The sequence below is a fragment of the Dermacentor variabilis genome, chromosome 11 (genome assembly GCF_050947875.1).
Source record: "Dermacentor variabilis isolate Ectoservices chromosome 11, ASM5094787v1, whole genome shotgun sequence".
Taxonomy (NCBI): domain Eukaryota; kingdom Metazoa; phylum Arthropoda; class Arachnida; order Ixodida; family Ixodidae; genus Dermacentor; species Dermacentor variabilis.
The window spans coordinates 56,426,145-56,440,571 of record NC_134578.1 but is presented as its reverse complement, the minus strand read 5'-3'; the positions used below and the strand labels follow the sequence as shown (position 1 = coordinate 56,440,571).

The window sequence follows — 14,427 nt, the reverse complement described above, 5'->3', positions numbered from 1 at the left end:
GCGAATATCGAAGTTTCGAATACGATGGGAATAGTTAGTGTGTACTATTCGATTCGTATTCTAAAGGGTACTCGAAACTAACCAAGTATTTCCCAGCAATCGACTGTTTGTCTAATTACTTCCTTTAGTCTGCTAAATAAAGTACATACAAGACGCTTCTAGACATATAGAATTTAATAATCTCGTTGTGAGTAGCGGGAGCGTCCCTCCGTAGGGAGGAGGGGTGTCGGCGCTTCTTGCGTCCCCTCTGCTCCGTCGAGGCGCGCACGTGACGTGACGTCGCAGCCAATAGGAATTTAGGCGCCGTTTCGTTACTCCAGACGACAGACACCGGCCTTGTCGATCAAAGTTGTGCAGTGTAAACAAAGCGCATGGTACACTAATGCGCCAAAGAAGATGTCTTTCTTCGGTGTCAACCGCTCTTGACTCGCTTTTCTTTCAGTTAGAATTGGTGAGCTTGTGCTTAAAACTGATCATTTGTCCCTGATAGCTGTCTTTTTTGCACTGGTCAGTGAGGGCGTGGTGCCTGACTATACCGCAATAGATATCCCTGCTGCAAGTATATGCGTCTGCGTTTGACTACTCGATATTCGGCTCGATATACGATCATTCCACTATTCGCAGCGATGCGTATTCGAAACAAGCTGATATTCAGTCAGCTATAGTAAAATCAATAATCATTAATGAAAACTAAAGAAAAAATCACCGACGATTACGACTTCTCTATGCGAAATTTGAGCGCTGCTCTATACGCGTTTTCATTTCGCGATATACTGGCTGGCGCGGATAATCTCTCTCGTGCGGCACGTTGCAAACAGAGAGAAGTGTGAGGCGACTGCCGCGCTATCATAGGGAGATCGAAAGAGGCAGCGCGTGGGTGACGCGTGATCGCGATTCACAGCAGCCGCCGCAGACAGACCTCCGTTCATGCAGCGCTTTGCTTCCATACGTCTGACGCGCGCTACGCTGGCGCCATCTCGTAGCCATCGTCGCCGCAGAGCCCGCCTTGCGCGACACAACGATTTTCCTCTCGCGCTATCGCCAAATCCTCCTCTTCCGCTTTCCTCCTCGCGCTCTCTTCGCTATCGCCCTCTTTCATCCGCCACTGCGCTCCGCGTCCGCTCTTTTTATCATTCGCTGTGCTCGCTCGCTCGGTTACACCGACGCTAGCCGCAGGAACGGGCGCCTGAGAGCTGCACTCTAAATAGACATGTAAATTTAATACGACAATCGGTTGGGCTCAATAAGGAATTCCTGGACGACGGAGCAAGCATCCCTGCGGCTGAATCCCAGAGTCGGTGCCAGTAAAACAAAAAAGTAACTGGATCTGTCAAGTCTAGACCAAGCCTTCCAAGAGGTTTAGTACCAAGATTCTTTTTTTTTTCTTTTCTTCTCTTGCGACAGCGAAGCAGCGACAAAAAAAAAATGGAAAGAAGTGTTGAATATATTTTCCGCAATGCTTCGCGACTCGATGCCCCACATCGCGCGCTTGCTTTTTTCTTCTACGGGTGCAACACCTCGCGCGTGCCATCGCCTTTTTTTTTTCTTTTTTTCCCGCCACCGCCCAAGCCTTCTGGAGAACCGGCGAGCCGCGGCCGAGAAAGAGCGCGAGCTTAAAACACTTCCTCCGATGCCGCCAAGAACACGCGAACGCAAAAAATAAAAGGCCAAGGCACTTGGGAACGAGCGGCTCTTCCGTTGGAACCGTCGCGGCAGTGCCTCGAGGCGGTTGCAAGAAAGAAAGAAAGAAAGAAAGAAAGAGAAGGTAAATGAACAGCTAAGCGGAGGGACAAAAGCGGAGGCGGCAAACCGTGGAGCTGGGCCAAGGAGCCCGCGGCGTCAACGACGCACGGGCCCGCGCGGGGGGGGGGGGGGGGGGGCGTCTCGTAAAACAAGCGCCGCGTCTCCCTCACCTCCATTCCCCTACTGCGTTCTATTTTTACGTTATTTTTACTATTTTTTTTCCCTATTTACTGTTACGTTGGGCATTATGCGCGGCCACCACACAACTTTTTACAGTGAGCGTGAAGCACGCACACACGGACGTCGCGTCACACAGGCGATGCCCTAAGCATATGTACAGGAAAGCCCCGGCGCAATGACAAACCGCTGTCAAACTCGAAATGCAGCTGCATTCGCTCATTTCCGCGAGACGCCACGGGGGAGGCAGGTTTTCTTCAACATCGCCGTTTTCAACCCCTTCGGTCACGGATTATGATCGACTGTCGATACACGTGTGGAACAAACATAGTTTTATGCCAGGGTGCCATGAGGCTCCACTGAAAGCAAGTCGAGGTGGTACACTCTTAGGCAAAGTTACACCCTTTGGCTTGCCCCCTTCTGCCACACAATAATCGTTATCTGCCTTGATGCGTTTCCTTTCTTTAATGCTGCGAGCCCGGAACTTTCCAGTAACGAACGGCACGCGCGTTATCAGAAGTGGCACTCCAAAGGGTGTAAACTGTTCTATGCTGATAACGCGCGTGCCGTTCGTTACTGGAAAGTACCGGGCTCGCAGCGTTAAAGAAAGGAAACGCATCAAGGCAGACGACGATTATTGTTGTGTGGCAGAAGGGGGCAAGCCAAAGGGTGTAACTTTGCCTAAGAGTGTAGAATGACTGTGCATCTTGTGATGAGTCAATTACACAGTAATATTCGTAGCTTGACCGACTTGACCAAACGTTGCTTTGAGTTCAAGGCGACGAGACCTTCGTGATTGGATTTTGTTGGTAGTCAGCCTATAGAAGTTGCGCAACAGTGCACTTGTATGTACTACACTCTGAAAACAGTTGCACCCTTTGGGGTGTGTATTTGCCACGGAACAATAACCGCCATTTGGCTTGCCCGCATTTCCTTTCTTTAACGCTGCGAGCCCGGTACTTCCAAGTCAGGAACGGCATGCGCGTTATCTACATGGCAGAGCATTCCCGACAGAACGGTAACGAGCGCAGCGTTTTCAAGAAAGGAAACGCAAGCAAGGCAGATGAAGATTATTGTTCCGCGGCAAATATACACCCCAAAGGGTGCAACCGTTCTTAGAGTGTAGGTCAATTAAGTAGCTACAGCGGAAAGGGGGAGCACCCGAATCTCGAGAAGGAAATCTCCATGCGAATAAAAATTTGTCGGAGCGCAAGCGACAGGCCGCTCCCGAGTCATGAACGGCGATTTAGTCCTAAAGGGAAAAGTATATACAATGGCCTTCGTCCTGGACCGCACACAAGAGAGGCTGATGAAGATGGAGAAATATTCGCCAACGCTAGATAGGTCAGTTTCGCTTTCGTGCGCCATCTGGATTAAAAGTGTGGATCTTTAAGGCTATGCTCTTGCTGGTTGCATGCGGCGGAAGCGGGAGCCGGAAACACGTCACAAACGACGTCCCGCTTTTGGACGCCCCCTATATGCTTTCTGGCTTACCGAGACTCCGCTCGCCGTGATACTGGCCTTATGACATGTTCTATAAATAAGCCACAAACACGAAAATTATACAAATCCATGGACAACCACCACTACCGTGGTAGCGGAGCGATCACAGCGCCCTCTGGCAATTTTATGAAGGAAACTCTAAGGCAGACGCCTCGACCCCAACTCTTCCGACTGCTTCCGTTAAAAAAACTCCGAATGCAAAGACGGCGTCTAATGTAAAACTATACCGCGACGTGCCAGAACCGAAAACACCCCGTGGGCGCCAGCGCTTCTGTGTTTACCAGCCGTGCCAGTGCCTGCCGGCGACGTAGAGTGTGACGTCACAAGACAGCGTCAAAATCGCGACGCCTCCTCCGCCAACGCATGCGTCACGCGGTTAGCGTTTGTCGGCTCACCCGTCAAGAATTCGTCTGGGCAGAAAATGCAGCACGCGACATTACGCGCGATGACAGCCGTCCTCTGGCAATCGTCCACTGGAATGCGCGTCCCCATAAATACGCCCGATTACGTGCGTATGGACCGTAGTTTGAAGACACAATAAAGAGAAAGCGTTGAGCTGAGTTAGTAAATATTACTTTTCTGGAACACCAAAAAGCAAGAGAGGATGCGCAAGCTGCAGACACAGTAGAAGGTGCGCGCCAAGTCTAGAAAACCACGAGCCATTCCACTCTGTTAAGGTGGTTGACCAGCGAAGCTGTTTATCACCACATGACACGGAGGTGACACATAATTTTGAACAAAGGTACGAACTCATTTACTGTCTGAACGGGTGATCATGACGAAAGGTAGGCACACTCATTTATTGTGTTGATCGGTGATCATTATTTCACTCGAAACTGCAGTCACATTCTTTGGTAATGTGAAATCGATGCACCGCTGAGTGGTCGGTTGGGCCGGATCGGTGTGGCATCGGAAGGGATATGTCTGCAACACGGAACACGTAAACCGCTCGCTTTCTGGTACCGACACATCCACACTGAAATCACCGACAACGACAACAGGGGTAGTGTCATCGCAGCTAATTCACGCAAAGTGAGTAGCCATGAACCTTACGGGACTATGAGTCATTGCATTTTTTGCTTGCTTAGCTTACGGGGGTATGAGCCACTGCTCACGGAGTTATGAGCCACGGATGATGACCGTTTTCGACATGCTGTTCTGTATGTTGTATGCACGATTAGAAATAATTTAAGCACTATTCGCTTGACTTTGCTGAGTGTTTGAAGCCTCTGCCGTACAGGGCCATGAGCCATTGCATATTTTGCTTGCTTACGGGAGCACGAATGCTTACGGGGGTATGAGCCATTGATGATGATAGTTTTTTGTTCACGAACAAAAATACATGGAACCCTAGCCATACACAGCTTCGCTGTAAAACGTTACCCTTGCCGAGTGAAGATACTCGATATGCACGCCAGAAAAGACGCAAGAACGAAAAGATAGGTGGCGCCGCCACATCGAAGCTCGCGCACCCCTTCGCGTGACGTCATGAGCTTCGACGGCGCCTGCCCGGACCGTGACGTCCCACTAACGCTCAAGCGATGTTTTGGAGTAAAATCCAAAAGAAAATTCGGCCTTCATTTTCTCTTTCAACCTCTGACTGCAAAATTGTAGGAAATAGAGATATGAATGTAAACTCGATAATTGGGTGTCTTTAGTAGTACACGTTTCAAACTAATGACACATTTTCGAAGCTGTTCAACCTCTGTCCAACAATTGTAAAAAGTTTATCCAAGAGAATGGAACTTGGCAATCATATAAAGGTTGAGAACGGTTGTTACTTTAATCTGACACTAAAGGCACCTCGAAATGCAGGACCTTGCGTCATCGACATCACAGTGACGTCATGACGCAGCAAGATTTGCCGACTTCATGTCGGAATAAAGTAAGCTATAGATATGTCTTTGTTAATAATAATTAAAAAAAATGAAGAGCGTCGTACGGGTATCTTCTTACTGCGCTCGCGTGCGATACGGTCGCAGCGATCGTGGACGCAATCACATCTTGCGTACAGAGACTACCTTCCACTACACCGAGCTGAGCCCAGTGCGGCCCCTCTACTGAATAAGGCGCTATGCTTCTTAAAAAAATGCGGTGGCGAGTCCATGAATCGCAGGGGCCACTACTGTTGAAAGGCGGTGCTACCAACCACCTTGACATTTATGAGATATTCTCAAGCACGAGGGCGTAACCACAGGCTACGATTTCGTGGAGCCGTTGAGAGCAAGAGAAACCGAGTACAAGTCGTACAGGAAGGTCGGAAATGCGAAGAACTAGAGGAACTCCACCGAGGACTGAAGCAGGGAATTCCCCTGTCTAAACTGTCGTTCACCTTTTATGTTAAGGGCACAACAAAGACAACTGGAAAGCAGTGAATTGGGTCTTCATGCATCTATCTTACATCCGTAATGGGCAAGGGTTGCAGCAGAAGGTCCCACTAGGCTGACGTATGTGGACGACATAGTGCTACTAGCGGACAATGCATGACGTTTGCGGAGACTTGCGAATATAAGCGACCATGCAACGACAAATGTAGGCCTTAAGTTTAGCACAGAGAGAATCGTGACCTTTAGTGAAAAGGCGGGTAGTGAAGTGGTATCAATTCAAGAGCAAGTCATGCCCATGGATAGCGAAGCAATATAAATACCTATACGTGTATATAGAAAAGAAAGAATTACTCAGAGACCCACCAAGATAATCTGAGGATGAATTGGAAGTGGAATAATGAAACAGAGCACGTTGGGAGTTCCAATAAGTATGATGTGCTGCAAGGAACTTGGCGAGCAGTAATTGTGCCAGCGCTTACGTTCGCAAGTGCCTATCTGTGCTTAAAATCAGAACCCTTGTTGGCGATGGATCTTTACTAAAAGTCGGTGGGCCGACTGACGCTGGGAACCCACGGCAAAACCGCAAATGAGGCACTGCATGCAGGGTAACACGGGTTGGGCATCTTTTGGAGTCAGAGAAGCGTACAGCAAAATTAGTTTCGAGGAATGACTCAGGAACATGGATGAAAAAGAAATGGCCGGCTAGAGTACACAAATATCTGCATCTCAAAAGGGTGGACGCGGAATGCAGCAAGAGGTCAGAAAAGTTGGCAACCAAGTACAGGTTGACTGAAACTAAGACAACCAGGAGTCATTAGAGAGAACGTGAGAGAAACAAAGGGAATTGGATGCAAAGAATGGAAATAAAGAAGACCATGGAGATCTACAAAAATGAGGATTATAGGAGAAAATCTGTACGATAACACGAGGGGAAGTGCCTTGCTATTTTTGGCTAGAGCTGGTTGTCTAAGGACAAAAACATACCGGAACAAATATTCACAATTAGATGAGGCACGTGTATGCTGCAACAAAAGCCCCGAAACCGACTCGCCATCATTGTAACGGAATGCCAACATGTCCACCAAGCAACACTCATAGGGAGTACGTCCCCGGTACAGAAGCGCTGGGACTAAAAGATGGAAGAATTAACTGGTCAGCAGTCGAGATAAGCAAGAGACGCTTAGAGAAGGGGAAAAGAAGAGCAGGGAACCGATCAACAGAACCGGAGTCATTGCAAGCAAAGATAACGGTACAATATAGTGATAGAGCTTTCAAATACTGAAAGTCAAGATCGAGATCAGATAGGCAAAACGCTGGATGGCAGTAGATGTAGTAAAAGCTGATTAAATCAAGCAGGCTAGGCGACTATTTGTCGCTGCCTTGTTTCAAAAGAGATGTCAATCATCATCACTGCAATATATATAATATAATATTTGGGGTTTTACGTGCCAAAACCACTTTCTGATTATGAGGCACGCCGTAGTGGAGGACTCCGGAAATTTTGACCACCTGGGGTTCTTTAACGTGCACCTAAATCTAAGCACACGGGTGTTTTCGCATTTCGCCCCCATCGAAATGCGGCCGCCGTGGCCGGGATACGATCCTGCGACCTCGTGCTCAGCAGCCCAACACCATAGCCACTGAGCAACCACGGCGGGTTCATCATCACTTCAGTCGAGGTGAAGTGTTGAGTTATGGGACGATCGAGAATACCGGGGTAATTCAAATTGCGGGGTTTAACACCCCGAATACGCAGTCGGCTACGAAGTCGCCTAGACGTTCGCTCGGCCCTACCAGCTAGCGTGTACATGAACCCGACCACTGGACTTCGGCCCGACAAGCCGACTCGACTCGACCACAACCAGCCGAGTCGACTCGACAAGCCGATTCGACCCGACTTTATCGGGTTCATGCAAGCATAGCTTCTGAGAGTACGCTCACCGCGCACGGTTAGGTCGAAGTGATACGTCACCTCCAAATCGTGCAGACAGCTAGATAGAACGCGAACGGTTACCCCGCTCACGACTTTTTCGGGTTAAGCTTCGGAGCATTGCAAAATATGTAAGGACTGTACCAATTTGCTACCTTTCCTCTCTCTCTATCAACCCACTTTCCTGAAGTATAACTCCCTTCGTACGTGTTGTATCTTGTATGTGGAGCGCTTGGCAGCTTACGCTCGCCATTTTTCCCCTCAGCCTTTTTCGAAGCCACAGTTTTGGCTCTCGAAGCCCTCGCACCACTGTCCTATTACCTTTCTTTCTTTCTTTCTCTCTCTCTTTCTTTCCTGACCTGGCATGCGGCTCCGACTTTTGTCGCTATCCTTTCACGCGGCATTTTCTTCGTTTATTTTTTTCTTCTTAGTTCCTTTCTTTCTTGTTTGCTAGCAGTCTCGTCTCTCTATAGTCCTGCCGAATCGTCGCCAGCAAACTCGAGCCTCCAGCACTGCGGTTCCGCAGTCGGCACAAATATTTAGAAAAATTGATATAATAAAACAAACAGAAAAGGAAACAAAAAGTAAAACGGCGATGACACGTGGCGGTGCCGACACTCCCACGAAAGAAAGAGGAAAACGTGGAGGAGAGGGGCAGCGACTAAAATCCGAGAAAGAGGTGGGGAAAAAAACACACACACAACACCGCATGCGGAACACGCAGCGCGTCGAAAAGCTGTCAAAAGCGGGCGACAAACTTATGGGGGCAGAGCGTGACAGGGAACAACGAAAAGCAGGGAAAGCGAGGGAAAGGCTGGCGAGGGTGAGCAGCCCGCGGCCCGAACCCGGAAGCTGCGCAGAGGCCGGCATGAGGAAGGCACAGGGGCTGTTCTTTGCGAAGTGCCAAAGCCCGCAACGCTGGCTGCAACCCCCTCCCCCCCCCCCGGTATTGGTATGCCGCCGCAACCCGCGCTGTTAACAGCTTTTGCTCGTTCGGTATTGGGTAAACGCAAGCGGACTGGGCGTTTTACCGGATGAGCGGACGCGCAAACGTAAACGGTGCAGCCACCTGGTGGCGCACAGCTCAACCACACAAATATTGCAGTAATGAAGTGTATATTGCGTCGCCGCTGGTGTGAATTTCCGGCAGTGGTGTAGTCGTGTTGCTGCCGAAAATTTACGCCAGCAGCAAAGTAAAATACGCTTGGTTGCTCCAATATTATTTGTATTTGTCTGGTTGAGCTCTGCGTCCCCAGGTTCACATTTTCGCGTCCGCTCATCCAGTAAAACGCCCAATCCGCTTGCGTTTATCCGGGTACCGGACACGCTAAAGCATACACGCACCAAACGGGTCCGCACGACACTTTAGACACTAAGTCAAAGAGCGATAAGAAACATTTTTCTTTTTCTTTCTCTCTGTCTTAAAGCTAACTAACCAGCAAGACCCAATGAGCTTAGGCTACACAGGCATACAAGCAGGGGTAACCATGTGTCTCATCTCCTCCTTCTTTCTCTCTCTCTCTCTCTCTCTCTCTCTCTCTCTCAAGTATGCGTATGTGCCCTATTTTGTTAGCAGAAAAAGAAGGGCAACGTACATTTCCTTCTTCAATAAATATTTAGTTCTATATGTTATTCCCCATTCGTCTGATTGTGCCCTAAGCTTTTCTGTTCTATTATCAGGATTAAACGTCTAATTCCCTCTCCGAATCTTCGTCAAACTCCCGTAGCGAGTTCCAACGATCGGTCCATCGTGCCTTTGCCGTGGTGCAACCAAACTTTGCCCGCAGTTCGCTCCTCTCTACCTCACGTCTTTCCTACGCCCATCCGCTGCATTGGCTTAGCACCACTTCTAACAGGCCATGTGAACAGGGGACATGTGCTGTCCTGCGATGTGCGATCCTACTAATAATGAAGTGTCCATCAACTGCTAAGTACGTTTGCCTACTTCTGTTCGTTGAATCGTTCGTTAATACATTTCTCTCACTCCCTCTCTGTCTGTCTGTCTCTCTCTGTGTGTGTGCGTATGTACGTATGTACGTGTGTGTGTGCGTGTGTGCGTGTGTGTGCGTGTGTGCGTGTGTGTGTGCGTTACTCCGAGCTGCTCTAACGCCATACGGCCGCGCCCACTGATACCTGCGGCCACATCCGGAAGTCGTGAAGCGCTCGCCTGCGTCCACGGGTGCGAGAAAGGAAGAAACGAACGAAGCGACGAACCACCAGCGAAAAGAAAAAAGAGAAAACAGGTACGCACGAGAAAGACCGTACAAACAAAACAAGGAGCGATCGAACGCACTGGACACGTATTCGCGTTCTCGGGCTTCCCCCCCCCCTCCATCCGCGCACACAGAGTATCGAAGTGATATCGAGCGCCTCTCGTAAACCAGCGGCTCAGCACCCCCTCCCCCCGGCTGACGAAAAAGCGTGGCTCGCATTCCTACCGTGGCGCGAAAGGACTCCTCGGCACAGAGCGCTACACGATGGAGTCGCTCGCCCGGTGTTCCGAAAAGGGCCCAGCGCGCCAGCTTTCGCCATGTTTATTGCGATTCGGTGGCACGTCCAGCCTCGCTCCCGCTCGGATAAGGCAAAAGGCGTGTCCGTATGCAGCCTGCGTGAAGCGCAATTTATCCACACGCTCTGAGACTGCTCCAGAGTGGTCTTTTCTTGGGCGCACTGAATAGACGCATTCTGAAGGCGGCGTCAGGGCCAAATCTACGTGACACTACACCAGGCGTTGTTGTTGTTTATTCAATGCGATTAGAATTCTTAGGGTACTTAACGCACCAGGGCAATCAATCAATCAATCAATCAATCATTCAATCCATCCATCCATCCATCCATCCATCCATCTATCTATCTATCTATCTATCTATCCGCTTTCCCGCCAGCTTGGGTCACAGGATATGTCGCACTGGGTATGTGCCACTCTTCAATGAACCCCTTCAAAGCAAGTTGGGTCACTATATATATATATATATATATATATATATATATATATATATATATATATATATATATATTGGACATGTGCAGCTGTGCAACGGACCTCTATAACGCAAAATTGGGTCCCTGGGTGCGTGCCCCTCTTCAATGACAAAAAAAGAAGCAATTTAAATGTCTCCGGTGCTTGGCGGAGTTGAGCCCGCGTCATACGTATTCAGCCAATTTTGTCTCAAAATACATGTATTCACACACGCTCCATGCGGGGTCTTCGCTGCGACGACGCTAGCTGGCGCAGCATGTCCGCGGTGGGGAGCGCGAACGCGGAGCCCGGTTGCAGTACGCGCCTCATGCGTGACGCGCGCTGGCGTTTCCAGTGCGGTGTGTCGACGCCGCGCCCCAATGCTAATCGCACTAACGTCGACATTCACCGCGGAACGGGTTCTGACAATATTTTTTTTTCTCAGTCTTTATACGCAATTATCGTCCAGCACTTAAAGTGGCATGTCCAAAGATCAGCGAGGCTATCATCTCCAGGTTCTCATTAAGTATAATCGTACACAGTAATACAATAATTAGTGCATAATACACAGGATTATGCACATACACTACTACGCGCTGACGTGCGTTTCTGCGTCAGCAGACTTCAGCCCCCCCCCCGCCCCTCAGTGAATCTCCTTTCAGTGGATCAATTACTGAAAATGTATAGTCGCAGACAGCTTAACACGAACTTCTCCTCAGCGATTGGCAAATAAATATCCGCCAACTCAATCGTCAACGCCGCAGTCGCCCGAAAGGTTTACACGTATTATACACATTCGTGCAGTTCAGCTGCTAACAGCATAGACAAAGCATAGACTGACATAGACAGCATAGACTGATAACATCATAGCCAAAGCAGCTGCACAGTCAGCCCGAATGGTTCAGCGTCGGGCTTACGAGCGCGCATGCGACTGAGCGAAAATGAGTATCGTCTTCCGCAGCTGTTTCATCCCGAATGCACAGCGGCTCTTTTTTTTTTTTTTTTTCTACGAGAACAGCATAACACAAGAGAAACGCTTCTGACGCTTCGTGGTTAAGCAAAGCAGCATAATACGTTGCAAATGAGCGCGGCAGCTCATGTCCGAGGCTCCGTGTAATTCCGTAAGCTGCAGTACATAACGTCTATTAGAGAGATTTTAGCCTATCCGTATATATATCGTATTGCAGTTTACCGCATACCTGAACACCACAGTCGCAGGTGGATGGATGGATGTTATGAGCGTCCCTTTTGAAACGAAGCGGTGGGTTGCGCCACCAAGCTCTTGTTATTATAGTGCCTGATGTCCTACCTAGGTTAAAAAGGAAGTAAAGAAACCTATGAACTCCCACAACCAAATTTTCTGATCCCCTATTGCGAACTTTGCTTTTGTATACGTCTCCATTTTTTTTTGTCGTTTCCCTACTTTTCTTCCACCAATCTTCCAATCGCCTCTTACTTCCAGATCTTCCAGGTCGCCGTAAACGTGAGCGCCAACTAATGGCGGAGTTTAACCTGAAATGACGCCCCACGGGCTATTATTGCAGTGACCAACCATATTTTACTTATCCGCTGGAGCTATAAGAGCTGTCTGAGACGTAATCGTCAGCATGCAGCTTTTTTTTTCATTTTTTTTTTCATGAGACAGCAACCACTTAAAGCGAAAACATCCTCGGAGCATTATGGTTGTGCAAATCGTCACAAGATGTCTCTAGATTCGCTACCACCAACGTTGCCGTTGTTAAACTGGGGCCGAGTGCATGAAGCTCTCAGGCTCTTTGCTCATAAGATGCGTTTTGCCATTGGCCAACACCCTTCGCTGATGTGTCCCAGCGTGCCGATTCGCTGGATTTTTGCTCTTGCGAACAACTACATAGCGTTAAGAGATTTTTTGGGGGGAATACCTACCCTGGTATTCTATCAAAGACAATACGTACAGCGACAAGCTAGAACTTTACATCGCCTCGGATATGCTTCACATCATTAAGGATCATTCGCTCGTGCTCGTGAGCGTTAAATGGCCAGGGGATTTGCTCAGACTTGCGTCGATACAGCACTCGCTGTTCAATGGGCCGCGACATCCCATATTCCCGCGATGTTGTCGATGTTCCGCCCTCTCTATGTACCGAGCCAATCGGAACGGGCAACGACGGCGAAATTGACAATATGGCGGCATTCGACACTGCCCCAGAGCACAACAGCGCATCGGGAGCGTACACACAATCTGGCTTTTCACCTCGAACTTTCCTTCAGTATATGCTCCCTTGAAAAAAAAAAAAAAAAAGCACTACGAGTCTAGGCTGCGTGTCGCGTATAGTTGTCGTTCACCGACGCATACGCCAGAAGTGGAAACGGCCGCCGCCGAGAGCACGCATCGGCGGCCTTCCCTTCTTCCGAGGTGGCGGGCCAGCGGCCACGTTGCGTGCGAGCGGGGGAACAGCCGCACAAAGGAAAAACATCCATCACCGACAACACCGAGGGATTTCCTTCCAAGCAAACTGCCGCGGAAGGCCACGTTGCCCCGGGCGAATCGTCGTGGTCGTCGTCGTCGTGGCGGTCGATCCTCTCGTTACGAGCACCAAACGCACCCGAGCATGTCACGGTGACAGGACGTCTCGCTTCAGACGGGCGCCGCCGTACCGGATAATAAAAGAAGCCATGCTGTCCACGGCTGGGAGGCACAACCCTGACAAAAAACATCGCCTTGGCAATCTATGCAATTTCTGTTGATTTTCCATCGGCTTCAATTAACACTACAGCCTATATATGACTGTTTTGAGAGGAACTGAAACTCTTCATAGCGCGTGTTTCCGTGCGATTACCGTTAACTTCAAACTTCTCTCCATATCATTGAGATCCCCTTTCTCCATATCGCACAGCGAGGCTAAGCCCCTTCCCCCCACCCCGCAGCTTTGCCCTTATCACTTCTCCCTTGCTAAATGCAAAATATATGAAATTTCAATCGAAAGTCCTGCAAAGAATCAGACGGGAAGGCCCACTATCTCAGGAGGGTCACAATGTGGGCCGCCATCAACGGCCGCTAGAGCCTTTTCAGCTATAGTTCTTCTATTACGATTGCGTGGATTGCTTGACTCCCTCGTATCCGGTTTCATCCACAGTAAATACGAAGCGCGCGTAGTCTGCGGAGGTGCCGCTCAAAAAAGTGCCGATTTCTCTGCAACGTAACGGTGGCGCCATCTGTAACCGCTACGGCGAAGGTCACCGCTTTTAACCGAAATGGTGAAAGCGTTGCAGAAGAGGGGGCAGGTGAGAAATGCCTTTAATTTTACGCGGCGGTTACAGATGGCGACACCTTCGCAATTACTGATGGAACATGGCGCATCGCCAAACATGCATGGTATAGTGCTTTTAGTAATGCGGTCGTGTGTAGCAATATGTTGTAGACTGAAGTGAAATGGCGTCGCATTCGGTAAGAAGAGGGTGCCGAATTTTTTTTCTTGCCGCTACAGAACAGAACTGAAAAAAAAATCGTCTATATGCAGATCAGTACACCATGCCTAAAGATCAACGCAAGATCGGGGTGAGACGTCGTATAGGCTGCATTTTCCCCGTTAAGCGGAAGACAGGCCAAAGTCATCCTGGTTAGAATACCAGGCTCCCACCCCAAACGCGGACCACTCTGTGCATGGAGATGCTGGTTTCAGTACCTAACCACGGGGTATATCTAAACACGAAATTTGTTGTCGTTGTCCCTTCACATTCGTAACATATTCCACGGTAATAAGAACCGACTTATAAACCTAATATGTCCTCGAGCGAGCTGTCTACGG

The 14,427-nt window shown here is 49.2% G+C and overlaps 1 protein-coding gene across 2 annotated transcripts in view; it reads right to left on the bottom strand.

The window, feature by feature from the left end:
* The window catches only part of LOC142564574 (steroid hormone receptor ERR1-like), a 140,704-nt gene that overhangs the window by 43,701 nt on the left and 82,576 nt on the right, over positions 1–14,427 (bottom strand). The window lies entirely within an intron of this gene.